Raw genomic sequence first — 27,616 nt, forward strand, 5'->3', positions numbered from 1 at the left:
TCAGTTCACCTTCCATTACTACTTCTCCGTCATCATCCATGTCAATCCCTTGTAATAAAGGCATCTGCATCCTATCACCAGGCATCACAACACCTACCCATCTCATTATCATAGCCTTCGCAAAGGTCAATAATAACGTACAAAAACAAAACATCACACATAATGACAGAAGAACCGCTACCAAAATCTGAACTAACACTGCTCCCAATGGCCCTAATTTCTGCTGCAACCAAGCATTCGCAGACCATCCAGCTCCTTCTGACGCTCCAAACGCATCCCTTATATTCTTCAATGCATCTATAACACTAGTCATATTATCTGAACTATCAGGAATCAAAGTATAACAGGCATCTCCTGTCAAGTTCAAAGCTACACATAGGCCACCCTGTTTGGCCAAAATGTAATCAAGAGCCATATCATGTTTCAATAACGTCAATCTGTGACTTTTCTGAGTATTTGATAAGTATTCAAATCCTCTCACAGTTTCATTCGCAAAACCCTGTAGGGTGTAGGTAATATTATCAATGTGATCTGCTAAAAATGTCACACCATACCATGGAAATAAGCCTATACCCCACTTTTCTCCTATACTTATTCTCCAATGGTAGGCCTCTAGATTATGAAATTGTGCCATGTCCCTTTTCTTTCTACTTCCAGAAACAGCCTCAGATCGGCTCTCATCCGGTCTTTCACCTCTCTGAACAGTAAAAACCTCATATGGCAGCTTCAATGTTGCCATGTAACAACATCCTATCCATCCATATGGCAGAAATATATAAGCTTTATCACCACAAACCCACCAAATATCTTTAAAATTTCCTATAGTCACATTTCCAGGCAAAATCTGATTCCGCACCATCAAAGTCCTACTCCTTTTGAGGTGTGGCATATAAAAAGTCACCTTAAATAAATCACTCTTAGCCTTCTGCTTACGCTCACCCAAGTCCATTATATAATTGTCACAATCTGATATTCCCATAAACATTTTAGTTCCTTTACTAGTTTCATTTGAACAAAAACAATCTTTAGCTCCAACAGATCTTACCTCTATTTCATCAGGAACCGCTGTCAACACATTCTCATGTTGATCAAGTAAATTCACATATGGCAAATCTCTCAACCAAGAACAATTATTCTTAGGTCTAAACAAATGCACTGACAAAGCCATCAATCTATCTCCTCCTGATTGCTGCTGAAATAATAACCATGACAGCACATAGTATTGACATATAGAAAGCAACGGCTCTGGTTCCGTTTCCAAAATTGAAGGCCATGTCCCAGGCGTTGGAACTTTCACTATACATGGACCATTCAGTCGTCTAACTGATCTTACTGAATGAGTTAATTGCTGAAACCACAAATTCCTACTTGCCCATGGGTCTGAGATTTGTAACACTGAAGAATCGAATCCAAATGCCTTCCACTTAGTTTCTCTCTTCTGTAATGAACGGTACTGGTCAGCCATTTCTTCTGATGTCCAGTCAAAATCTAAGAACTGATCTTTAACATCTAAAACAGTCCTCTGAGTTGTCACAGATGAATCTACACCCTTCTCTTCCTCCATCTGCTTTCCAGATTCAGACATCTTACTACTACTATTTACACTAAGCTTTAGCTTCAACATAGGCTTCTGAGTTATATTCTCCACTTCCTTAAAGTTCAAAGTTGTCATGTCAGGTGTTTGAGTCACTCTTACAAAAGTCTTAGGCAACACCGTCGACACCGAATTATTAACAAAGGTTGCCCTTATATCAACCTTACTTGTAGTATTTCCAGAAGTGACAAAAGTAGATGCTTTCACCATCACTGTAGTAGCTTCCATTCCCTTCAAAGTCGAAGCTACAGTAGTAATCTCCACTGATGTATTAACACTCTTAGTTGTTTCCGGAACTAAAGTAATACTCCTCATCCGTGTTCTATTTACCCCTAGAGTAGTCGCTGTAGTGGCTTGCTCCTCAATTCTCTTAGCAACCGTAAACATCTCCACAGGACTCAAATCTACTATCATAACCACCACTTTACGAGTTATATAACCTCCTCTCCAACTATTTACCAAAGGAATGAATTTAAACTCCGGCTCATAATAAGTACATGTATACTCCCCTAGGTCTTCTCTAGTAATATTTCTCACAAAAAGTGTACAATCATCACTGACTGTCAACCACCTTACATCATTCAGCAAAATATATTTCCTCTGATCAAGAGGCACAGTATCAACCTCAGGTCCTGTTAGCAACACTTCTTTACCACGACTATCGCTCCACACAGGCGAATTATTACCACCAACATTAAACCTCGAGCATTTACAGGGAAGATAAACTGCTCCCCCTAACTTGGCTCTAACTACCTTCTTCTTAAGAGTTGACACCATTGTCACCATCTGAGGCGCTACCGTAGTTAAACATAACACACTCATACTTTCAGAATCATTCAGTGCTGAAAGATTACACTTCCCTGAAGTTCCTACCACTCTAGTCGTCATAACGCTTTGGTCTAACCCTTTTCCTAGCTGGTCTTGGACTCCTTTGTCTACCTGTGTCTCTGCATTCTCCTGCATCAGAATCACTTCCCTTTGTAACCTCTGGCGCTTCACACTCCTCAGGAACAAGCTCTGCTGTTCCTGGGACATGTTGAAAATCAATGTCTCCAAATCTCCTTTCCTGCTCACTAACTGCAGAGTCATCTCTGACATCATCAGACACATGCACACTCCCATCAACATCTTCCACATTATCTTCCACATTATCTTCCACAACATTCCCTTCTAACTTTCTTGAACCTTCAACTTCCTGACTCTGTGAATCTAGTACCTCCTCACTTGGCGCTTTAACACAATGCGACAAATGGTACCACGTTGGAGACCCCTTAACCTGAACCGCAGTTCCTGTACTGCGAACAACTTCAAATGGTCCTTCACGACGTTCGTTATACCACTTTCTTCTAAATACCTTCACAAACACCTTGTCCCCAGGTTGCACTGAACACTTCCTTTGTTCGTCCAGTCTCTCCTGCACCTCCTCTTTCTTTTGCCTGTCAGAAACGTACGCGGATATTCTTTTATGCAGATTAGCCATATACGCAACATATGCTCTCATTTCATCCTCTAAAAGGGCTAAGCTTGGACCCTTTCCACTTGTACGCAAACAAGGCATCGGCATCAATCTACCTGTAATCAATTCATGAGGTGTCATATGTAACTCACGCAGCTCACTCGAGCGACACACCATTAACGCCAATGGAAGCGCTGCTATCCAATTCAACCCCGTATGCTGGCAAATTTTCACAATGCGATTTTTCAAAACACCATTCATCTTTTCACAAATCCCTTGACTCTGCGGATGATAGACCGCACCAAGACGCTGTTTAATTCCCAATTTTTGCAAAATCAATTTCACTGTTTTATCCACAAACTCTTTCCCATTATCTGAGGATATCCGATCTGGAAGTCCCCACCTGCTTATGACCTCTCTACACAAAAACTTAGCAACAGACTGGGCATCCTTTCGCTTGGTTGGACAAGCCTCAGGCCATCGTGAAAATCTATCCACAACAACCAACATATACCTCTTTCCTTCAACTGGCTTTATCATATCCACAAAGTCCACAACCAACTCACGCATAGGACCTCTCGGTGTTGGAATATAACCAGGAGGAACCATCACTCCCCTTCGAACATTATTTTTCAGACAGATAGTACATCTACCTATAACATAATCAATCTGCTCAAGCAGACATGGTGCCCAAAAACCATACTCCTTTGTAATCTTACGTTTAACTTCCCCTCTTGCAACATGAGCCAACCCATGTGCTTCCTGAATCATTAGACCTAACAGGTCTGGAGGTGCTACTATCAATCCCTCATGATTTCTCCAAAGACCTGTAGAATCCTTGGTGGCACCTCGGTCTAGCCACAACTGTTTATCCACATCAGGAACAGCTTCCTGAAGTAAAATCACATCCTTAAGTGTAATTTTCTCTTCCAAATTCACTTCATGCGTAACCAGAAACACTTCACCCACTTTGTCTGCTCCTGTAACTGCCTTTGCAGCTTCATCAGCTGCTTTATTTCCTTGTGTGACCCTTGACATATCCTTTTTATGTGCTGCACATTTAGCTATTGCTATTTCCTTGGGCTTCATCATAGCATACAACAGTTTCATTATTTGAGCATGATGCTGTATTGGGGAACCATCAGTTTTCTTAAACCCTCTGTTCTTCCACACTGATCCAAACAAATGACACACATTGTGCGCATAGGCGGAATCAGTATATATTGTCACTCGCTTACCTTCCGCCAACAAACATGCTTCAGTTAGCCCCACAAGTTCAGCAAGCTGCGCAGATGCAGGCTGCAGTATTATTTCAGCCTTCTCAATAACAAATCCAGCTCCTTGGGCTTTCACTACTGCATAACCAGCACTCAACTTATCTCCCACACGATAACAAGAACCATCAGTCCAATATTCTACATCTGCTTCATGCAGTGGGAGAGCTTGCAAATCTGACCTAAGTTTCATATACCTCTCTGCTTCCTTAACACAATCATGTGGTTCACCATCCTCAGGAGTTGGCAAAGTCTCAGCTGGGTTCACCGTAACACACCTCACTACAGTGACATCTTCCTGCTCTAAGAGTCTATGATAGTCCCTAAGCCTAGGCATAGTCAATGTATACTTGCCATAATTCAAAAGATTTCTAAGGCTATGATGGGTAAGAATTGTCACTGGATATCCCATCGTAACAGATGATGCTTTATCATACATCAAAGAAACTCCCACCATTGCTCTATAGCACAGGGGTAACCCCAATTCTACTTCTGAATACGCAGTAGAATAATAAGAAACAGGTTGAGGGCTTGTTCCTGTTCCTGTTGGCTGACAAAGAACTGCACATGCATATTTACCCCCAATAGAAGTAGACACATACAACAGAAAATTCCTAGAATAGTCTGGAAGCGCTAGCGCTGGAACCTCCTGTAACCTCCCTTTGATCGTCTCAAAAGCCAAAAGGCCATCCTGTGTCCACGAAAGATTACAATGCAATTGCGCATTCCCTGTATCTTTAATCATAGCTCTCAAAGGTCCCGTTAAACTAGCATAATCCTCTACCCATGCTGAAGAATAGCCAGCAATACCCAGAAATGTCATCATTTCTCTGACCGTTCTAGGCTTTGGAGCCTTGCGAATAGCTTCCAACTGACTATCAGCAATACTTCTATGTCCCTGCGTTATTGTTTGTCCCAAATAAACCACTCTCTCCTGACAATACTGCAGCTTTTTCAGAGAGACCTTATGCCCCTTCTCTGCCAGTATCTGTAACAACCTAACTGAGTCCTTGTGACATGTTTGCTCATCTAATGAACAAATAATAATATCATCCACATACTGAATAACCGTGCTTTCTAGCATCTGATCTATTCCTGCCAAATCATCCTTTAACACTTTATTGAATATATGAGGACTATGTTTAAATCCTTGCGGCAACCTCTTATACTCATAGAACTGACCTCTGTATGTGAATCCAAATAAACCCCTACTTTCTATACCAAGTGGAACACTAAAAAACGCACCACATAAATCTATCACTGTAAAATGTGTCGCATCTGGAGGCATTTGGGCTAACAGAGTATGCGGATCCGGCACTTCTGCTGGAAAATCTGCCACTACTTCATTCACTGCTCTTAAATCATGTACCAAGCGATAAGAATCGTCTGGCTTCTTCACAGGCAACAAAGGCGTATTACTCTGAGGATTTTGTGTTATCTTCAAAACATCTGCTTTCAAAAGTCCTTCTATTTGTGGTCCAATCCCCCTAATTGCCTCTTCTTTTAATGGATATTGGTTCTTCCAAGGAAGTTTGACTCCTGGTCGTAGTTCAACTTTCACTGGTTGAGCTGACTTCACCAGTCCAATATCAGTACTATGCTGAGACCATAAACATCCTGGAACTTGTTGCAACATCTCTTCTCTCATAGAGTTTCCATCCATCTTAGCACTGCAAATGGACTCATGCGTCATTCGCACAGTTTGTGGCTGTCCCTGCCCTTGAGCAGAAATCATAATCTTAATAAAACGCTGGTCCTCACTTCTCCAAATTGCAAGATTCTCCTTCATCGGTAGAAAAACAGCTTCCTCTGCTTGCACCATCATTTCTCCTATATGCTTCTGCTCATAATCTTCAGACACCAACAAAGTCACATGTGGGACACTCTTTTCAATATCAAACTCCTCGGACAAATAATCATCTCTATCTATCTTCATAGCTGCCCCTTGTGGTCCCAAAACTATGCAGCACGAACGAAGTTGAACTTGCTTCGGTTGACGTTTCAACCATTCCTCTGAATTCGATTGGGCAGCATCCTTGAAATACTTAAGCGTACAGTGATATGGATACTCCGGGAGCTTCGCATCAGGCATGTTTGCTACAATAAACTTCTCCCACAACTTGGCGGGCTCCAAAAATTCTGCACCAAGATTTCCAATCCAGAATACTGAAGAGACCTCAGTCTCCACTGACATCAACAATTGGTGCACCACATCATTTGGCACCTCCACCAGACAGCCGTCAGGTGTACACTTTATCGTACAGTTCAATCTACACAAAGCATCTCTTCCCAAAAGTGCAATAGGTGTATGTTCTGATACCAATATAGGTATTGTAGTCTTCAGATTTTTATAACAAAGCTCAATCGGTTTTGTAAGAGGTATCAGCTGTTTTATTCCCTCAAACCCAATTGTCCTAATCCATTGATTGGACATAGGGAGATGTATAGCATCTTCAGGTCGAATACAGGTGAAAGCCGCTCCACTATCTGCCATCATTTCCAAAGGTCTATTATTTACTTTCACCTCTATTGTCGGATCTTTCTCCGACCCTGATGCTACCAGCTGACACCCCCCTTTTGGGTCCTCTGGGCACCTCTAAAATCCTTGCTCCGGGCCCCTGTAAGGGTTCACAGGTCCCTCAAAAGACCTCGGTTGGCCCCTAAATCCTCCTCTTCGGAAATTTCTTCCTCTGAGAATTCCTCCTCTGAAATTTCCTCCTGGCCTGTTGCACTCCCTGGCAAAATGACCAAACTGTCCACAATTAAAACACACTTCCGAAGACTGTTGGAAATATGGATTAAATCTTCCTCCTCTTCCTAGGTTTCCACGACCTCTTCCTCTCCAGGTCTGCACTTGACCAAACGATGGCTGTGGGTAAGAAACAACTGGAACCACTGATGATGACTGAGATGGTTGAGGCTGAGCCTGGCTCGGCTGTACTTGTGGCAAAGGTGGATTTTGCTGAGACTGACTCTGTATAACCACAGCCTGCTTCTTCTCCTTCTTCTTATTATCCACCAATTGTATTTGGTTAAGTTTTCTAAGGGTTTCTTGGTCCTGCTCTTTTTGATCATACTCCTTCTTCCTATATAGCTCCACCTGGTGGGCTATATGATCTGCATAGACACCCTTTTCCATGCTTCCAAGACCAACCACCTCTGCTAGCTTACTCCTCACCGGCAAAGGCAGCCCCTTCTGTATTTTAGCTCGCAAAATTGATTGCTCCATTCGATTCAAGTCCGGGTCATTTCCTGTGACATTTCTCCACACTTGATGGGCTCTCGAGACATATGCCCTCGGGTTTTCTTCCCTGCCCAATGGCTCAATGAGAATATTATCTGGATGCACATTTGTCGGAAACGTATCTCTTAGCGCTCTCCACACTCGACCTCTATTCGCAGAAAACAACTCCGGGTCATTCACAGCAGTCCCCACATATCGATTAAGCCCTGCTTTCTGTAGAAGCTCCTCCATGGCTGGAACCCCAAGGAGATTAGCTAAAAGTCTCTTAATATCTCCTATAGCCGATTGTGTCCCCACCATAATCTCTTCCAGCTTTGAAATCCAAGGATGTGCTCCATCCTGAAGAGTAGGCAACTTCTCAAGTATATCTGACATATCTGTATTCTGCCAAGGCTTGTACTCCAAACTCTGTCCTCGGATGACCACTGGACACATCTTCTCCAGTGACTTCCCTTTTCTTGAACGCAACACATACTTTCTGTCCACTTGTTTGGAGTCTTCTTTCTGCAACTCTTTCTTCTGTATCTGCAATTCCCTTAATTGCTCCTCCAGCTCTTTCCGGCCTTCCGGATTAGTGGATTCCTCCAGGCATGAAAGACATTGATCTATACTTTTCCCCACCTGTCTTAAAGCCTTCTGTTTGTCCTCAATTCTGGTGCTGGATGTTGCAGGAAAAAACCCTCTTGAATACATAGGACCATCTGAATCACTATTTTCACTCTCCTTAGAGCTTTCATCTCCTGAGTCTTCTCTCCTCCTTGTTTTATCTCCTCTCTTTTCCGCTTTAGCCAATATCTTCCTGACTGCAGGGTCATATCCTCCCATGACCTCCTCCAGATCACTTCGATCTTCATCATCTTCAAATTCCATCCTCCTGGTCCTCAGCTTACCCTCAGTTTTCAAAGATGTCATCTTCTTCTTACTTTTAGAACTTGGGTACATCTTTATGGTTGTTTCCGCTTGTCCCATTTCTATTATTCGATCATCCTCATTTCTGATTTGATAATTGCCCTCCTGACTGATCACTGGGAGCTGGGGATAAACCTCCTCAAATTTCACTTTCGTCTGATAGGGAGGGGGCTTCTTTACTGAGTCCACATGTGAAAAAGGCACATTGATTTCCGCCATTCGTTTTTCTATTTCTTTTGTGCTTTTTTCTATTTCTTCTGCACCTCTGTCTCTCTTCTCTTTTGCAGCTCTCATCCGCTTCTGCCCTTCCTTCTCAAACAACTGGAGAATGCCAAGCTCCTCTTGTCTTTTTTCTTTACGTTTTTCGCCTTTTTTACCCTTCTTTTGATCAGCTTTATATGTAGACACAAGCACCTGCATTGTATTAATTACATCTGGATTAAACGTTCCCTCCAATGGCCAAGGTTGGTTAATCTCAGGCCAACGCTTATTCCACTTCTCCATCATCTTTGGGATGCCTTTAACTAAAGAGTTATTCTTCTGTATCACATCAACAGGAGTAATAACCTTCGCAATTTTAGCGTCCTTCTCCGACATTGTAATGACTTCCTTATGTACCCTTATTGCAAAAATAAGACTAATCACTATAACTACTTAAAACTATTTCAATTACCACTCCTTTATTTCATAAGCAACTGATTTGACACAGTCAATAAAACCCAAAATGAATTTGCCAACTCCAAAGGTGACAACCATCCACAACACTAAGTATCTCCTATTATAATAACCAAACACTTAAAGAATTTATCAAATTGTAAGCAAAAGCTCACTCAATTAATCCCCCAAATAAAAGAAAGTCCTATCCCTTATGAAACTCAAACTCACACACTCCCACAAGGGACCAACTATCATCAAATATATTCCTATTTGCAACAAACAATCACCTTTTCACCTTAAACCAACAAATAGTCTCAATATCAAACCCCAACACAGCTCAGATCAGAAATCATGCACAGACAGTAAAACTCACATTAGCAATCAAAGTTTAGTATATTCCTATGAACGATCAGTCTGTTGCCAAGCCTCTGCTCTCTAATCATTTGGTATAAACAAATACATATACTCTTGTATACACAAATAGATGAATAATAATCATAAAATACACTTAGAATGCAGGTATTGGATAGCAGAGTTTGTGATAATAAACAGGAACACTGGCCTGATTTAGATGAATGATGTCATCACACTTCAGTCCTTATTGTACAACTGCACCGCCACTTTGCATCAGCACACACAAGGGGAGAATCACCCCTCCTTCTCCTCTGCTCACAGAAACCCACTTTGTAGTCGTCTCATATGAACACACAGGAATCAGAAGACAGGGCAAAGTTTATAAAGTCTTTTACTAAACAGCACTCTATTAATTCACAACTTTTCTCAGGTTTTTTTCCTTCACTTCGATAAACTTTTACACACTCGAGCATTTGCATTCACAACAGCTAAGCATTGCAGTTACACACCTTCTTTAGTTTTTTCTTAAATTAACTCCTGCTTAATTAGGTCATCTTAAACTCTTTTACAATTAATTTTACTCCTTGAACTACAAGTCTCAATTACATACATTCTATTCTTCTGCTATCTTAACTTTTGCTATCTGCTCCTCATCCTTTAAACCTCTTTTCCAATGTGGTGTCAAAAACTCAACTTCAAACATACTTTATCTTAAAACCAAACCACATCCAGTGGCAGCAATAATCATATAGATTATACCATCTCTTTTCTCACACACACACAGAATAAGAAAGACAGGAATTCATAAGCTCTTATAACACATAATAATTACAATAATATTTAATTATATACCTCTACCGAACAACACCTCATCTACAATTAATGTTGTCCACATTTAAGCACTAAACCACAATTTCACACTATACTTCATCCATAAAACATCTAGTTTCCACTCTAATAATATCTCTCCATTCTTAAAAACACTATGTCTCTCTTTGGGAGTTTATGCATTTTAACTACACAATGTCCTCTTATGTCTGAGGCTCATGAGTTATTTCACTTATTTAACCTCCCAAGAAAGCTCATTAATTATCATTAACTAATTAACATTAACTGTCCTTCTTGAAGAAGCTTATTAAAATTACTTATTACTTAATAAAACAAATCTTCTTCAAGGGCTCATGTGTTTTTATTATTAAAAGACAAAATAACTGTACACATAATTACTAAACCTCCTTTCTCCACCTATATGCATATGCAATAATTACACACTAACACTTAAGACAGGCGCCACACATTACACAAATGCACACAAATCAACTTCATGCTCTTACACACCACACACACATAACACCCCTCCTTCTTCTTATCACACAAGGGGGTTCACACACACACAAACGCACACACATAGACCTAAAGCTCTTACACACAAAATCCTAATATTAAAGTCAACTAATTCATATTTTCCTTAACGCATGCTTCTTCCTTACACTCATTTATTCTCCTTTACTCATTTTAAATCCTCTTTTTTCCTAGTTCCTGTTTAACTACTTCTCCTTTGTTACCTTGAATCTCTTCACTTTCCTCTTATTTACCTCTGTGTTTACCACTTATTTTCTCTATTTCTCTTAATCCTTACCTTCAATTAACTCTCACCTTATAATTTCCTAACGACAAGAGACTAACACTCACGATTTACCGTTAATAATGCTAAACAGGCCTGTGCAATATTCCCTTACGTGGCGCAATTAGTAATCTTAATCGCTATTACTGAAGGCTATTTTTCTTCTTTTTTTTTTTTTTTCTCTTCAACTCTTTTCTTAAACTTATTTTCCTTCTGTATCATCTCTATTCCCATGTTACCTCTTTTCCCCTCATTGCAAAGTTTACAACACAACTATATCTAGCCACTTTTCACGCAATGGTTAAAACTCATGTCTTACAGCTTATAAAGCCAATTGGGCCCTGTACTTTATAACGTGCATGGCGTATTAACACACTGTAACCGTTACTAATTAAGGCTTTCCACACACTTTTTTTTTCTTCTCTTACTTCTACTTAAACTTTTTCCTTGTCTATCCTTATTAATTATATTTCCCCCCATTATTGCAAAGTTGACTATGCAATAAACCTCAAATTTAGACGAAGCATCATTCCACCGTCCACACCTCATAGCTCACACCAGATCTTTCAGTGCAGCCAAACACCACAGATTACAACACACAGGCTCACGCCCTATCATCACAAAAAATAGAACGCTCACCTGATGTCGCTATGTCATCAGTGGTGAAGTATCCACATCAGTGCCCCACGTTGGGCGCCATTTTGAAGTGTCTTTTGTCTTGCTTTAGCGATGAGGTGTTTGATGAGGAAATGACGACTCCGTTGACACAGCTTATTTGTAATTAAGAAGTTTATTATAGAATAATAGCAGTGTCGCTCGGACAGCCTGGCTTTGTCCGGAGAGAGCTTGTGTTCGGATCTGCTGCTCTCTGCTTTCCTTACGCCAACCTTAGGTTTAAATACCCCAGTAATTTACATACAGCACATCTGTTTTCAATAGCATTCAAACACAAAGAAAGAGTGCTGTGGCCTCTTGTCTACCAAAAACATTAGCTCTAGATTGCCTACTGCCCCATGCGACCCCAACAGAAATCTGATCTCCTCAGGGGTCACCAGGCACCAGGATTGTATACATTAATCAACCATCTCCTATAGATGAGACACAGTCTTCATCATTACCCATGGCGCCAGCAAGGCCTCACAAATAATGCAACCCAGATGTGAGAATGCCCCAAGGGGACATACTGGCCCTTAGCAAAATATCTTCAACAGAACTACCAGTTGAAGAGAAATGGATCTCACTCACTAACTTAATATGTTCTAACAGAGGTTACTGAATACAATATTTCATATAAAACTTCCAGATACATCAATAGCAAAAACAAATTGATTATTATGAGTAATTATGATTATTTACAGTTAATATTTTACAGTATGTCTGTTCTAAAATGCCTGTAATTACCCTGTGTTGAGTACCTAGAATAGTATTTTATTATTGTTATATTATTCTGAATAATAATTACTGATTAATAATCTCTCTTTTTTTTTTTTGCATTAGTAGCGTAATATTTTAACCACCGCTGCAATTTACAGCTCCCTCTTCTTTACTGTCACGTTTTTGTTCTGTTACTCTACTACTCATAACTACTATATTACTCTTATTAACTCAATGCTTTATAGAACCCCATAAACATACACCACTATAAACATTATTAATCAATTATATGTTATAATATAATATGTTATAAGACGCCACATACCAATAGTTAATCTGCTGTATTTATGAAACCAGACGAAAACAAAGAAGCAGTTTTCAGAAATCTCTTTATCCTGTTTTCATTAATCGTGGGTTTGTGAGTTCGTGTGGATGAGAGTAAAACACAGAAGACTAAAGTGTAAAAAATCTCCGTGTTGTTGTTGACACGCCTAAATAACGGTGTTAATAAAATCGATCCTAAACATTTCTCCATCAAATACGGATTAATAACATTTACATATTACAACTTTATATTCACAAACTCACCGTGATTATCTAGAAAACTTTATATTTCTCTCCACATAAACCGAAGAGCTCACTTTCACTTTAACTCAATGCAGCCTTCAACTGCTCCTCCAAATCTCTCACTTCCTGAGTTCAAAGTCGCGAGTGTAACCTGAATCTACAAAAGAGAGTATTTTAGTTTTTTAAACAGTTAGACATACAGGTGCTGGTCATAAAATTAGAATATCATGAAAAAGTTGATTTATTTCAGTAATTCCATTCAAAAAGTGAAACTTGTATATTATATTCATTCATTACACACAGACTGATATATTTCAAATGTTTATTTCTTTTAATGTTGATGATTATAACTGACAACTAATGAAAACCCCAAATTCAGTATCTCAGAAAATTAGAATATTGTGACAAGGTACAATATTGAAGACACTTGGTGCCACACTCTAATCAGCTAATTAACTCAAAACACCTGAAAAGGCCTTTACATGGTCTCTCAGTCTAGTTCTGTAGGCTACACAATCACGGGGAAGACTGCTGACTTGACAGTTGTCCAAAAGACGACCATTGACACCTTGCACAAGGAGGCAAGACACAAAAGGTCATTGCTAAAGAGGCTGGCTGTTCACAGAGCTCTGTGTCCAAGCACATTAATAGAGAGGCGAAGGGAAGGAAAAGATGTGGTAGAAAAAAGTGTACAAGCAATAGGGATAACCGCACCCTGGAGAGGATTGTGAAACAAAACCCATTCAAAAATGTGGGGGAGATTCACAAAGAGTGGACTGCAGCTGGAGTCAGTGCTTCAAGAACCACCACGCACAGACGTATGCAAGACATGGGTTTCAGCTGTCGCATTCCTTGTGTCAAGCCACTCTTGAACAAGAGACAGCGTCAGAAGCGTCTCGCCTGGGCTAAAGACAAAAAGGACTGCTGAGTGGTCCAAAGTTATGTTCTCTGATGAAAGTAAATTTTGCATTACCTTTGGAAATCAAGGTCTCAGAGTCTGGAGGAAGAGAGGCACAGAATTCACATTGCTTGAGGTCCAGTGTAAAGTTTCCACAGTTAGTGATGGTTTGGAGTGCCATGTCATCTGCTGGTGTTGGTCCACTGTGTTTTCTGAGGTCCAAGGTCAACGCAGTCGTCTACCAGGAAGTTTTAGAGCACTTAATGCTTCCTGCTGCTGACCAACTTTATGGAGATGCAGATTTCATTTTCCAACAGGACTTGGCACCTGCACACAGTGCCAAAGCTACCAGTACCTGGTTTAAGGACCATGGTATCCCTGTTCTTAATTGGCCAGCAAACTTGCCTGACCTTAACCCCATAGAAAATCTATGGGGTATTGTGAAGAGGAAGGTGCGATACGCCAGACCCAACAATTCAGAAGAGCTGAAGGCCACTATCAGAGCAACCTGGGCTCTCATAACACCTGAGCAGTGCCACAGACTGATGGACTCCATGCCACGCCGCATTGCTGCCATAATCCAGGCAAAAGGAGCCCCAACTAAGTATTGAGTGCTGTACATGCTCATACTTTTCATCTTCATACTTTTCAGTTGGCCAACATTTCGCAGTAAAAAATGAAGTGTGGGTAGCGTGAGCGAGCTTTTTTAAAGTGCAGATGGCGTGACTGCGGTGATTATACGCAGAGGTAAAATGTAGGATGGACGTCCAACGTTCACTTCCTCTGTCTCTGAGAGAATGTGAAGTTGGCGGGCGACTTCTTGAAGACTGTCTAACACAGTTGGGTCAATGTCCACATCCATATCAGCACTGAGCTGAACTAAACCATCAGTTACTCTTTCCAGGCCAAACAGAAAGTAGTCAATAAAATCTGATGTATGGAAATTAGGGCTGTCAAACGATGAAAATTTTTATTTGCGATTAATCTCAGAATTTCATATAGTTAATCGCGATTAATCGCATAAAAAAAATCTGTGTAAATGTTATAGAAAACAAGGATTTTTAAGTGAAATGTTACAGTTAAAATGGTGAACACATTTTATGCTAAATGTACTGATGTTAAAAACTGCTGGGACAAGAGAAAACTGTTTTATTCACTCACATACTAGGCAGTAATACTATCCAGTGGTTTAATGGACGTTTCACGAACTGAGTGTGTTTAGACTAGGGTGGCCAGATTCATAGTAACAAAAAGGAGGACATTACACCCCAAAAAGCCGGACATCATATTAGGAACAGGGGGACATGCTACTGCAACACACAGAATGAATCCAGAACCCATATAACAGAGTTTTTGACCAATTTAAGCAAGAATTATATAACAAATGACTGTTTGACTCACTAAATGTTGTGTCTTTTCATATTTAGGTCCGTTCATCGCTGCCTCAAAAGTTAACTTTTTGGCATTTTCACCGCGTTCCTGATCATGAGAGCTGAGTGATTGACTCAGGTAGCGGTGTTTACAAAACAGAGAGGGCGGGCGAAATTCAACCACCCAATCACAGACTAGCATTTAGAGGGCGGACCTTCTCCGATTGGCCAGTGGTAGCGCTGTAAGCAGTGAAATGAGGCTGTTAAACCAATGAAATACAAAGCATTTGTTTTGACATGTACCTGAGCCAATGGTAAATAATATTGATCAAAAATGAAACCAGTTCACTCCAAAAGGAGGATTTTTAAGTGTCCGTCCTAGCGTTACGTGAATGGAGGACTGGCAGCTTCTTTATTATGCAAGTGCATTACTAGGACACTACGACGCTCGGTAACATTATGTTAACAAACCGCAAATGAAAAACGGTGGCAAGTCCGACATTAAAACGTTTGTTCTACCAGTCAAGTCTCAACATGAACTAGAATTTGCGTTAACGGCACTAATTTTTATAATCGCGTTAAATTGAGATTGCGTTAATGCGTTATTATCGCGTTAACTTCGACAGCCCTAATGGAAATATAAAAATAGATTCAAGCCATTTATTTAAATATGTCCTTTTTCATGACGAAAATGTATTTATTAGTTTATTTATTTATTTATTGCATTATTTATTTGTGCATTTATTTATTTATACTTATGTCATTTTTCGTCCTCCATAGATAGATACTTTATTGATCCAAAAAGAAATAAAAACGCTGTGCTGCACGCTTTCTATCATGCATGAGGCAAAAAACTGATTCTTTAAATCTCACATCCTTCTGATTGTAAATTCCCTGTTCTATTTACAGTGCTGATGAAAGTCTGCTAAGTGGGCTTGGATTAGGCACAGTAACTAAACTGGTCCTTCAAAGGCCTTGCCCCATGTGAGGATCGAACTCATGACCTTTAGGTTATGAGACTGACACGCTACCTACTGCGAAGTTTAGGCACAATATTGAACAGCAGAATCTAAATGTAAGCATCAAGAACATGATGAGAATTAAACTCACACCCTTCTGACTGTAAGTGTATGTTCACTACCTGTTCTATTTACAGTGCTGATGAAAGTCACTAAATGACATGAAAACAGTCGGCTAACTGGGCTTAGATTAGGCACAGTAACTAAACTGGTCTCCGAAAGGCCTTGCCCTGTGTGAGGATCGAACTCACAACCTTCAGATTATGAGACTGACACGCTACCTACTGCGCTAACGAGGCTGACAGCAACATGTCTAGACTGAATCTGGCAGTTTTTGTAGTTGTAGTTTAGATAATAAATTTAAATATTGAAATGCAGAATCTAAATCTAAGCATAAAAAAATGGAATCAAACTCACACCCTTCTGACTGTAAGTGTATGTTCACCACCTGTTATATTTACAGTGCTGATGAAAGTCACTAAATGACATAAAACCAGTCTGCAACTAAACTGGTCCCTCAAAGGCCTTGCCTCATGTGAGGATCAAACTCTTGACTTTCAGATTATGAGACTGACACACTACCTACTGCGCTAACGAGGCTGACAGAGACATGTGGAGACATCTGAATCTGACCATTTCATTGGCTGAAGTTTAGGCACAATATTGAACAGCAGAATCTAAATGTAAGCATCAAGAACTGGATGAGAATCAAACTCACACCCTTCTGACTGTAAGTGTATGTTCACTACCTGTTCTATTTACAGTGCTGATGAAAGTCACTAAATGACATGAAACCAGTCTGTTAACTGGGCTTAGATTAGGCACAGTAACTAAACTGGTCTCCGAAAGGCCTTGCCCCGTGTGAGGATCGAACTCACGACCTTCAGATTATGAGACTGACGCGCTACCTACTGCGCTAACGAGGCTGACAGCAACATGTCTAGACTGAATCTGGCAGTTTTTGTAGTTGTAGTTTAGATAATAAATTTAAATATTGAAATGCAGAATCTAAATCTAATCATAAAAAATTGAATCGAACTCACACCCTTCTGACTGTAAGTGTATATTCACCACCTGTTCTATTTACAGTGCTGATGAAAGTCACTAAATGACATAAAACCAGTCTGCAACTAAACTGGTCCCTCAAAGGCCTTGCCCCGTGTGAGGATCAAACTCTTGACTTTCAGATTATGAGACTGACGCGCTACCTACTGTGCTAACGAGGCTGACAGAAACATGTGGAGACATCTGAATCTGACCATTTCATTGGCTGAAGTTTAGGCACAATATTGAAAAGCAGAATCTAAATGTAAGCATCAAAAACAAGATGAGAATTAAACTCACACCCTTCTGACTGTAAGTGTATGTTCACTACCTGTTCTATTTACAGTGCTGGTAAAAGTCACTGAATGACATGAAACCAGTCTGCTAACTGGGCTTAGGTTAGGCACAGTAACTAAACTGGTCCCTCAAAGGCCTTGCCCCGTGTGAGGATCGAACTCACGACCTTCAGATTATGAGACTGACGCGCTACCGACTGCGCTAACAAGGCTAACGAAGACATGTAGAGACATCTGAATATAATATTAAATTGAATATAATATTGAAAAGCAGAATCCAAATCTAAGCATCAAAAACTGAATGAGAATCAAACTCACACCCTTCTGACTGTAAATTAATGTTTACTACCTGTTCTATTTACAGTGCTGATGAAAGTCACTAAATGACATGAAACCAGTCTGTTAACTGGGCTTAGATTAGGCACAGTAACTCAACTGGTCCTTCAAAGGCCTTGCCCCATGTGAGGATCGAACTCATGACCTTTAGGTTATGAGACTGACACGCTACCTACTGCGAAGTTTAGGCACAATATTGAACAGCAGAATCTAAATGTAAGCATCAAGAACATGATGAGAATTAAACTCACACCCTTCTGACTGTAAGTGTATGTTCACTACCTGTTCTATTTACAGTGCTGATGAAAGTCACTAAATGACATGAAACCAGTCTGTTAACTGGGCTTAGATTAGGCACAGTAACTCAACTGGTCCCTCAAAGGCCTTGCCCCGTGTGAGGATCGAACTTACAACCTTCAGATTATGAGACTGACGCACTACCTACTGCGCTAACGAGGCTGACAGCAACATATCTAGACTGAATCTGGCAGATTTTGTAGTTGTAGTTTAGATAATAAATTTAAATATTGAAATGCAGAATCTAAATCTAAGCATAAAAAAATGGAATTAAACTCACACCCTTCTGACTGTAAGTGTATGTTCACCACCTGTTATATTTACAGTGCTGATGAAAGTCACTAAATGACATAAAACCAGTCTGCATCTAAACTGGTCCCTCAAAGTTCTTGCCCCGTGTGAGGATCGAACTCACGACCTTCAGATTATGAGACTGACGCGCTACCTACTGCGCTAACGAGGCTGACAGAGACATGTGGAGACATCTGAATCTGACCGTTTCATTGGCTGAAGTTTAAGCACATTTTTGAAAAGCAGAATCTAAATGTAAGCATCAAGAACAAGATGAGAATCAAACTCACACCCTTCTGACTGTAAATGAATGTTTACTACCTGTTCTATTTACAGTGCTGATGAAAGTCACTGAATGACATGAAACCAGTCTGCTAACTGGGCTTAGATTAGGCACAGTAACTAAACTGGTACATCAAAGGCCTTGCCCCGTGTGAGGATCGAACTCACGACCTTCAGATTATGAGACTGACGCGCTACCTACTGCGCTAACAAGGCTGACAAAGACATGTGGAGACATCTGAATATAATATTAAATTGAATATAATATTGAAAAGCAGAATCTAAATCTAAGCATCAAAAACTGGATGAGAATCAAACTCACACCCTTCTGACTGTAAATGAATGTTTACTACCTGTTCTATTTACAGTGCTGATGAAAGTCACTAAATGACATAAAACCAGTCTGCAACTAAACTGGTCTCTCAAAGGCCTTTCCCAGTGTGAGGATCGAATTCTCGACCTTCAGATTATGAGACTGACGCGCTACCTACTGCGCTAACGAGGCTGACAGAGACATGTGGAGACATCTGAATCCGACCTTTTCATTGGCTGAAGTTTAGGCACAATATTGAAAAGCAGAATCTAAATGTAAGCATCAAGAACAAGATGAGAATTAAACTCACACCCTTCTGACTGTAAGTGAATGCTCACTACCTGTTATATTTACAGTGCTGGTAAAAGTCACTGAATGACATAAAATCAGTCTGCAACTAAACTGGTCCCTCAAAGGCCTTGCCCCGTGTGAGGATCGAACTCACGACCTTCAGATTATGAGACTGACGCACTACCTACTGCACTAACGTGGCTGACAAGGGCTTGTGGAGACATCTGAATCCGACTGTTTCATTGGCTGAAGTTTAGGCACATTTTTAAAAGCAGAATCTATGATGTTATGAGACTGACGCGCTACCTACTGCACTAACGAGGCTGACAGCAACATGTTTAGACTGAATCTGGCAGTTTTTGTAGTTGTAGTTTAGATAATAAATGTAAATATTGAAATGCAGAATCTAAATCTAAGCATAAAAAAATTTAATCAAACTCACACCCTTCTGACTGTATGTTCACCACCTGTTCTATTTACAGTGCTGATGAAAGTCACTAAATGACATAAAACCAGTCTGCAACTAAACTGGTCCCTCAAAGGCCTTGCCCCGTGTGAGGATTGAACTCACAACCTTCAGATTATGAGACTGACGCGCTACCTACTGCGCTAACGAGGCTGACGAAGACATGTGGAGACATCTGAATATAATATTAAATTGAATATAATATTGAAAAGCAGAATCTAAATCTAAGCATCAAAAACTGGATGAGAATCAACCTCACACCCTTCTGACTGTAAATGAATGTTTACTACCTGTTCTATTTACAGTGCTGATGAAAGTCACTAAATGACATGAAACCAGTCTGCAACTAAACTGGTCCCTCAAAGGACTTGCCCCGTGTGAGGATCCAACTCACTACCTTCAGATTATGAGACTGACGCGCTACCTACTGCGCTAACGTGGCTGACAAAGGAATGTGGAGACATCTGAATCTGACCGTTTCATTGGCTGAAGTTTAAGCACATTTTTGAAAAGCAAAATCTAAATGTAAGCATCAAGAACAAGATGAGAATCAAACTCACACCCTTCTGACTGTAAATGAATGTTTACCTGTTCTATTTACAGTGCTGATGAAAGTCACTAAATGACATGAAACCAGTCTGTTAACTGGGCTTAGATTAGGCACAGTAACTAAACTGGTCCCTCAAAGGCCTTGCCCCATGTGAGGATCGAACTCACGACCTTCAGATTATGAGACTGACACGCTACCTACTGCGCTAACGAGGCTGAAAAAGACATGTGGAGACATCTGAATATAATATTAAATTGAATATAATATTGAAAAGTAGAATCTAAATCTAAGCATCAAAAACTGGATGAGAATCAAACTCACACCCTTCTGACTGTAAATGAATGTTTACTACCTGTTCTATTTACAGTGCTGATGAAAGTCACTAAATGACATGAAACCAGTCTGCTAACTGGGCTTAGTTTAGGCACAGTAACTCAACTGGTCCCTCAAAGGCCTTGCCTTGAACTCACGACCTAAATGTAAGCATCAAGAACTGGATGAGAATCAAACTCACACCCTTCTGACTGTAAGAAGGCTCTCTAATTGTTCAATTTACAGTGTTGGGCTTAGATTAAGCTTAGCAACTAAACTGGTCCCTCAAAGGTCTTGCCCAGTGAGAGGATCAAACTCATGACCTAAATGTAAGCATCAAAAACTGGATGAGAATCAAACTCACACCCTTCTGTCTGTAAGTGTATGTTCACTACCTGTTCTATTTACAGTGCTGATGAAAGTCACTAAAATGACATAAAACCAGTCTGCTAACTGGCCTTAGATTAGGCACAGTAACTAATAGGGGTATAACGATACATCGTTTTACGATTTCGCGATGCAAAAATGTAGCGATGTGCATCGTGGACTTCTGCGCGATTGTACGAGTGCACGTGCGTTCTGTAATTTATTAGTGATGGGTCGGTCGCGAACAATCCGGCTCTAAGAGTCGGCTCTTTAAAATGAACGGTAGCATCCGAAGCCGATTCGTTTGTTTTTCTGGGGTTTTTTTTTTCGTTAAAGCCGCACGTGATTGGTCAAGATGCGTGGTGACGTTTGTGTGTTTACACTGAGCAGGAGGGGCGGGGTTACACACACACACACACACACACACGGACAGCGTGCACATGAACAGGAGGGAGTGAAAGAGAGAGAAAGACAGAGAGCACTTGATGAAGTTTTACATTGCGCTTTACGTAGCCAGACATTACACGCTGGAAAGGTGAGGAAAATGAGTGACAGGAAACAGTAAAGTTTGGACACGAGGAACCACTTTAACAGAGAAGTTCAGACCCACTGAGACCCACATCTTATACATGTCACTGTGTATTGTAGCAACATCTGTCCCCTCAGAGAGAATCTTTTCCAAAACAGGGCAGATCATAACAGAAAGGAGAAACAGGATCAACCCCTCAAAGATGAGCTCGGTTTTTCTGAATGCCAATCTTCACTAAATACTTACAAATACCGTCACCTGGATGCTGCTTTTCCTTTTGCACATTTTCATTTATATTTTGTTGAGTGATGCTTTGTTGATGGGTTCTTTCACTCTAGATGCAAATTTACAAGTAATATACACAATCAGACCTTTTGGTCTAATTGAGATGGGTCTTTGTTTTTGTATTTTATAATTTATTGTTGTAGCACTCTGTTCCATGTTGAGTATATAAATAAAGCCATTTAAATAATAAACATTTGACACAATGTTTTTTTTACATTAGTAAATTATTTTACATGTAATTTGTTAATACATTAGTTCAAGCAACAAAGAAAATTTGTTTAAAGTCTCAGCTCAGCTCAATGAGCTTGTTTGATTACTTTGATTTTCAATTTAAGATGGCAATAAGTAACTTAAATTTGGTAAACCTGTTAGGTTACAGTAAAGTACTCTGTTCTTGGTAATTACCTTTAATTGCAAGGGAGAAGTTTTTTTTTTTGTTTAAAAAATGTACAAGAAAATGTGCATTGTTTTGCACTGTTTACACTTTTAAAAAAATCGTGAGAAAATCGAATCGTGAACTCAGTATCATGAATCGAATCAAATCGTGAGCAGAGTGTATCGTTACACCCCTAGTAACTAAACTGGTACATCAAAGGCTTAGATTAGGCACAGTAACTAAACTGGTACATCAAAGGCTTAGATTAGGCACAGTAACTAAACTGGTACATCAAAGGCTTAGATTAGGCACAGTAACTAAACTGGTACATCAAAGGCTTAGATTAGGCACAGTAACTAAACTGGTACATCAAAGGCTTATATTAGGCACAGTAACTAAACTGGTACATCAAAGGCTTAGATTAGGCACAGTAACTAAACTGGTACATCAAAGGCTTATATTAGGCACAGTAACTAATAACTAAACTGGTACATCAAAGGCTTAGATTAGGCACAGTAACTAAACTGGTACATCAAAGGCTTAGATTAGGCACAGTAACTAAACTGGTACATCAAAGGCTTATATTAGGCACAGTAACTAAACTGGTACATCAAAGGCTTAGATTAGGCACAGTAACTAAACTGGTACATCAAAGGCTTATATTAGGCACAGTAACTAAACTGGTACATCAAAGGCTTAGATTAGGCACAGTAACTAAACTGGTACATCAAAGGCTTAGATTAGGCACAGTAACTAAACTGGTACATCAAAGGCTTAGATTAGGCACAGTAACTAAACTGGTACATCAAAGGCTTAGATTAGGCACAGTAACTAAACTGGTACATCAAAGGCTTACACTGTAAAAAAAAAAAGCGTAAAAAAACGGTATTTTTCTGGCAGCAGGGGCGCCAGAGAATGTCTGTAAAAAAACAGGAAAAAAACTGTAAAATTTAAAACAGAGATAAACTGTAAAAAAACGGTAATTATATTTACCATAATTAACATCTATCACTGTAATTTTACAGGAAATTGTCCTATAATTTCATGAAATCTTCTACTTTCAACATATATTAATTGTTAGAACAGTGTCATACACCTCTAAAAAAACAGAATAATTATCTTTATAAATGATAAACAAAAGTTTAAGTACAGATAATTACTACTGTTTTCACAAAATATTTGCATATAAAACAAAAAAAAAAACATGTAATTTTACTTAGCAAAAGCCCAATTTTAAATGAACTGTCAGAGGTATTGCAAAAAATATCTGTTAAATTGTCTTTTTTTATTATCTAAATACATTAATAAACTGTCAAAATAAAAGCATTTTCTTTCTCTAAAACATAAGTTAACTGTATTTTTAAATTGTTATTCTTCATTTAAAAAAATATACAAAATACAAAAATTTTAAGTAGGTTAAGATTTGTCTGCATAATACTGTGAAATTTTGCAGCTGTTACATGTTACATAGAACTTTAGAACATATATAGAACTTTATAAATGCAGTATATAAATAGCTTTTGTTAATTTCAGCTTCAAAATGGATCAAAATCCACCACAGTTCAGCTATTTTTGACCCAAATAATTTTCACACAAATAAACAGTAAGTGTAGAAACAAGGAGGTTTTAATGTTATGGCTGATCAGTGTAAAAATCAGATGTCTAACACAATACAGCATACAATAAGTCCAATCAAAATTCATTTAAATGGAAAATGTTTAACAAAGCAGCATACAGTTAAGTGAAATGTCTACAAAACATGGGCATGAAACACTTCTGAACAAATCTGAATTATGTACAAAAGTCAGTGCCAACATTAAAGTTTTCAGAAAGTGCAACCACAGTGGAATTCGATAAACAGTACGTCACAAGTGTAATACTCAGTATGGACTACATCTCACTGAATAGCTTTATATTTAGTAATTGAGCTTTATGAGACAGTTTGTTAGCATCTAGTTCCAGAAACAGTTTTTGGAGTACATCAAAAGTGTATCTGAATGTAGGAGGGTAACTCAAGTTCTAAATCATAAGGTTATAAATATATATGGCATAAATCAGCCCGAACTGCAAAGGCAAGGAACACACTGCCCAGGTCTTCTAGAACCACACCACCGTCTAATACCACTCCAGTATTGGCAGGTGGGTCCATGGCTTCAGCTCCCTCAACTCTAGTCACACAGATCCCCAGAACAGTCTCCTCAATCTTCCGTTCAGTTGCAGCCATATCACCATCCTACAATGGAACAGGCTGGGGGAAATCACTTTCTTGAACTTAACAGTACACAAATTTCCATTTAGGACGTAACATATCTGACATCTCACTTTAACCTTTATTTCAACTGAGACGTAAAAGATGGGGTGGTTGCTGTAACAACTCAGAGGAAACTTGTGCTTACCTTCACCCTCCTAGCGCTGATGGTATTGCGTGATTGGGGGAATCCTAAACTGTAGATGAAATTGGATACTATTAAAATGATATATAAATAAAAAATTACTAAAGAAAACTAAAGGAAATCAAAATCAGCAAGACAAATATTTATAAAGAAATTACCAGCTTAAAAAAGAAAAGACATAAAATACATAAAACTAAAAAGTAAGTAAAAGAACCAAACAGAATAAATAATAAGAATTTCCACATTTTTTCTTCTTCACTTAATCTAAACTTAACTCAGTGTTCAGTCAAAAGTAGCTCAATATTCTTCAATTTAGCATAAAATGTAGAAAAAAAATTACCAGTAAAAGGTCAGTCCAACTGCAACTACACATTTCCAACCATCTGTAAACAGAAGATACAAGACATCAGTTATTTTGTTGTAAATAACTAAAATATTATTTCTATAGTAAAGACTTTAACATTACAAATTCATTGATTATCCAATACTGTTCACATGTGTGTGCTTTCCAGGATAACAGTCACAAAACTCAGGTTTGTAATGATACTAACGTTACAGAATCACTTTGTTTTAGTTTGTGCAGAACGTGAGCGCCAAACGAAAAGCATGAAGTTCCCCTCAGGCTCGAGCTGCCTGCTCACATCTTAGCTAGCTAGCTAGGTTGTGTCCATGTTTTTTAATGCACTGGCACAGCAAATATTACACATCTTTTTATTTTCTACCTTCTTCTAATATATTTCTGCATTAAGTAATTTAAGCCATTTTTACCTTTCGGGAAAGAATCTTACTGCCACAAGTTGAGAATACTGGCTGTTGAACTTGACTAGCTTAGCACTAGCTAGCACCACGGCAATGCAACGTTATCACACACAGCGCAGCCGGACTTAATATACAGTCAGCCAACGGCAATCTAGTCAAATCTGCCTCAAGACTTCAATATTATTCACAGAATCCCTGGAAAGATGTTAATAAATAAATCACTATAAGCAGGTCCGCCGTTAGCATTAGCACGCGCGAATTAGCGTTAGCATTTTTAAACAAATAAAGCATGTACAGCAATAAAACTTGAATATTATTCAACTAAAGAGCTATATTAAACAATATAATAAGATAAACATCATGATTAGCATGCAATTAGACATATGGAAAAAGATTTTGTAAAGCTTCACATTACCTGAGATGCCATTGAAACACAATGTGCCTTCACGATGTATTGCGTAATCCCCGGTGCGTCATATCCGGTTTCACCTGATAAACTTATTGCATTAAGTAGTTCCAGGGAAATAAAGCAACTAAGTTAAGTTAACTAATAAACACAATGCAGTCATGTTTAAATCTAAAATGTAATTGATTTGTGTCACACCAGCATATATTCTTTATGCAAAACCAACAGGCACTCAAAAGTGTGTAACTGGTAAATTAGAGCATCATTTTATATCTGTGGTGCTCTGGTTGGAATGTGCACCCAACATGTTGCACAGATGAACTGTAATACATTTTTCCTGTGAATGTGGGGATGGGTAAATTATGCTTGATTTAAATATTATAAATGTGAGAATAAATCACAGTTAATAACGTTTTAAATTTGACTATGGTTTTACACAGTTTGTATAAATGCACTTATTTAACAATTCAATCTTTAAATTAATACAAATGCATAAATAAAGTAAAAGTTAAAATCTGTTTAAATTGTATTGTTGCCTGTCTAATAAGGTAGGCAATACCTTTGTTTTTCCAATTTATGTATATAAAGTAGTGGTTAAGAAATGCAAAATTACTAAATATTTCTTTCTTTGATCACATATTTTTTTTGCAATTGTACATTTTTAAATGCATTATTAACAGTATTTTTATTTATTTGACAGTGATATATCGGCATAACAAAAGTTTTTTTTTTGAAAATTACAGAAGATTCTGCTATTTTTGTCAATGAAGATTACTTTATTTTTACAGTTAGTTTTGTTAAAAGTGTCATCTAAAAACTGTTAAAAAACAGATTTTTTATGTATTTCATTTATACAGATTTTTTATGGTAAATCACATGACACTTTTCAATATACAGTTTATTCTTGTAATTTTACAAAAAAAATCTGTCTTTTATAAATACAGGGAAAAACTGTAAAAATGTACTGGGAAAACCTGTAAAAAAATGTTTATTTTTTACAGTGTACCCCATACATTAAACAAAGAAACAATATAGCAATCTCTCAATAATACATGCACCAATACACCCAGCAAATCTCCTATCACGACTAACAAGCGCTGTGTTACTCACATAATTTTAATCTTATTCACTATAACAACTCTGATTAAGGAGATTTTCCTTAATTATGTGTGAAAATGTCCTATGTCACACATGGATGAATTCCACTCTAAGTACCCCCTTTCCTGGTTTAAGAACCTTAAAGTTTAAGAACGCTATCTACCTTAAAACACACTTAATAAGGTACCATAACAAATACTTGTCTTAACTCACAGTTATCTTAAGATTATAAAAATAGAGTTGATTATAAAATTAACTGCAGCACTTACCCAATCCAGGCGTACAAAGACAAAGATAGCCGATGGACAAGAGATACGGCAAGCTGCTCACATAGAGCCAAAATGGCGGATAGACAGAAAACCACGCTCAGCTCTCCCAGAGCCAAAATGGTGGACAGACAGAAAACCCCGCTCAGCTCTCCCAGAGCCAAAATGGTGGACAGACAGAAAACCACGCTCAGCTCTCCCAGAGCCAAAATGGTGGACAGACAGAAAACCCCGCTCAGCTCTCCCAGAGCCAAAATGGTGGACAGACAGAGCCAAAATGGCGGACAGACAGAAAACACGCTGCGTTCTCAAGAAACAAA

At 38.9% G+C, this 27,616-nt stretch overlaps 1 long non-coding RNA gene and 9 other non-coding genes across 10 annotated transcripts; all 10 read right to left on the reverse strand.

Moving 5' to 3' along the window:
• Positions 1–16,566: 16,566 nt before the first annotated feature.
• On the reverse strand, positions 16,567–16,639 carry trnam-cau (transfer RNA methionine (anticodon CAU)). Its single transcript has one exon. It is a non-coding gene; the product is annotated as a tRNA-Met (tRNA).
• A 554-nt stretch (positions 16,640–17,193) lies between these two features.
• Positions 17,194–17,266, reverse strand: trnam-cau (transfer RNA methionine (anticodon CAU)). Its single transcript has one exon. It is a non-coding gene; the product is annotated as a tRNA-Met (tRNA).
• Positions 17,267–17,819: 553 nt separating this feature from the next.
• trnam-cau (transfer RNA methionine (anticodon CAU)) lies at positions 17,820–17,892 on the reverse strand. Its single transcript has one exon. It is a non-coding gene; the product is annotated as a tRNA-Met (tRNA).
• A 510-nt stretch (positions 17,893–18,402) lies between these two features.
• On the reverse strand, positions 18,403–18,475 carry trnam-cau (transfer RNA methionine (anticodon CAU)). The gene has a single exon. It is a non-coding gene; the product is annotated as a tRNA-Met (tRNA).
• A 228-nt stretch (positions 18,476–18,703) lies between these two features.
• trnam-cau (transfer RNA methionine (anticodon CAU)) lies at positions 18,704–18,776 on the reverse strand. Its single transcript has one exon. It is a non-coding gene; the product is annotated as a tRNA-Met (tRNA).
• Positions 18,777–19,029: 253 nt separating this feature from the next.
• trnam-cau (transfer RNA methionine (anticodon CAU)) lies at positions 19,030–19,102 on the reverse strand. Its single transcript has one exon. It is a non-coding gene; the product is annotated as a tRNA-Met (tRNA).
• A 517-nt stretch (positions 19,103–19,619) lies between these two features.
• trnam-cau (transfer RNA methionine (anticodon CAU)) lies at positions 19,620–19,692 on the reverse strand. The gene has a single exon. It is a non-coding gene; the product is annotated as a tRNA-Met (tRNA).
• A 344-nt stretch (positions 19,693–20,036) lies between these two features.
• trnam-cau (transfer RNA methionine (anticodon CAU)) lies at positions 20,037–20,109 on the reverse strand. Its single transcript has one exon. It is a non-coding gene; the product is annotated as a tRNA-Met (tRNA).
• A 539-nt stretch (positions 20,110–20,648) lies between these two features.
• On the reverse strand, positions 20,649–20,721 carry trnam-cau (transfer RNA methionine (anticodon CAU)). Its single transcript has one exon. It is a non-coding gene; the product is annotated as a tRNA-Met (tRNA).
• Positions 20,722–24,127: 3,406 nt separating this feature from the next.
• On the reverse strand, positions 24,128–26,032 carry LOC134329125 (uncharacterized). Its single transcript, XR_010014781.1, has 4 exons — positions 25,942–26,032; positions 25,108–25,150; positions 24,771–24,819; positions 24,128–24,607 (listed from the first exon to the last, which is right to left on the reverse strand). It is a non-coding gene; the product is annotated as an uncharacterized LOC134329125 (long non-coding RNA).
• Positions 26,033–27,616: the final 1,584 nt, after the last annotated feature.

The sequence above is a fragment of the Trichomycterus rosablanca genome, chromosome 15, assembly GCF_030014385.1.
Source record: "Trichomycterus rosablanca isolate fTriRos1 chromosome 15, fTriRos1.hap1, whole genome shotgun sequence".
NCBI lineage: Eukaryota > Metazoa > Chordata > Actinopteri > Siluriformes > Trichomycteridae > Trichomycterus > Trichomycterus rosablanca.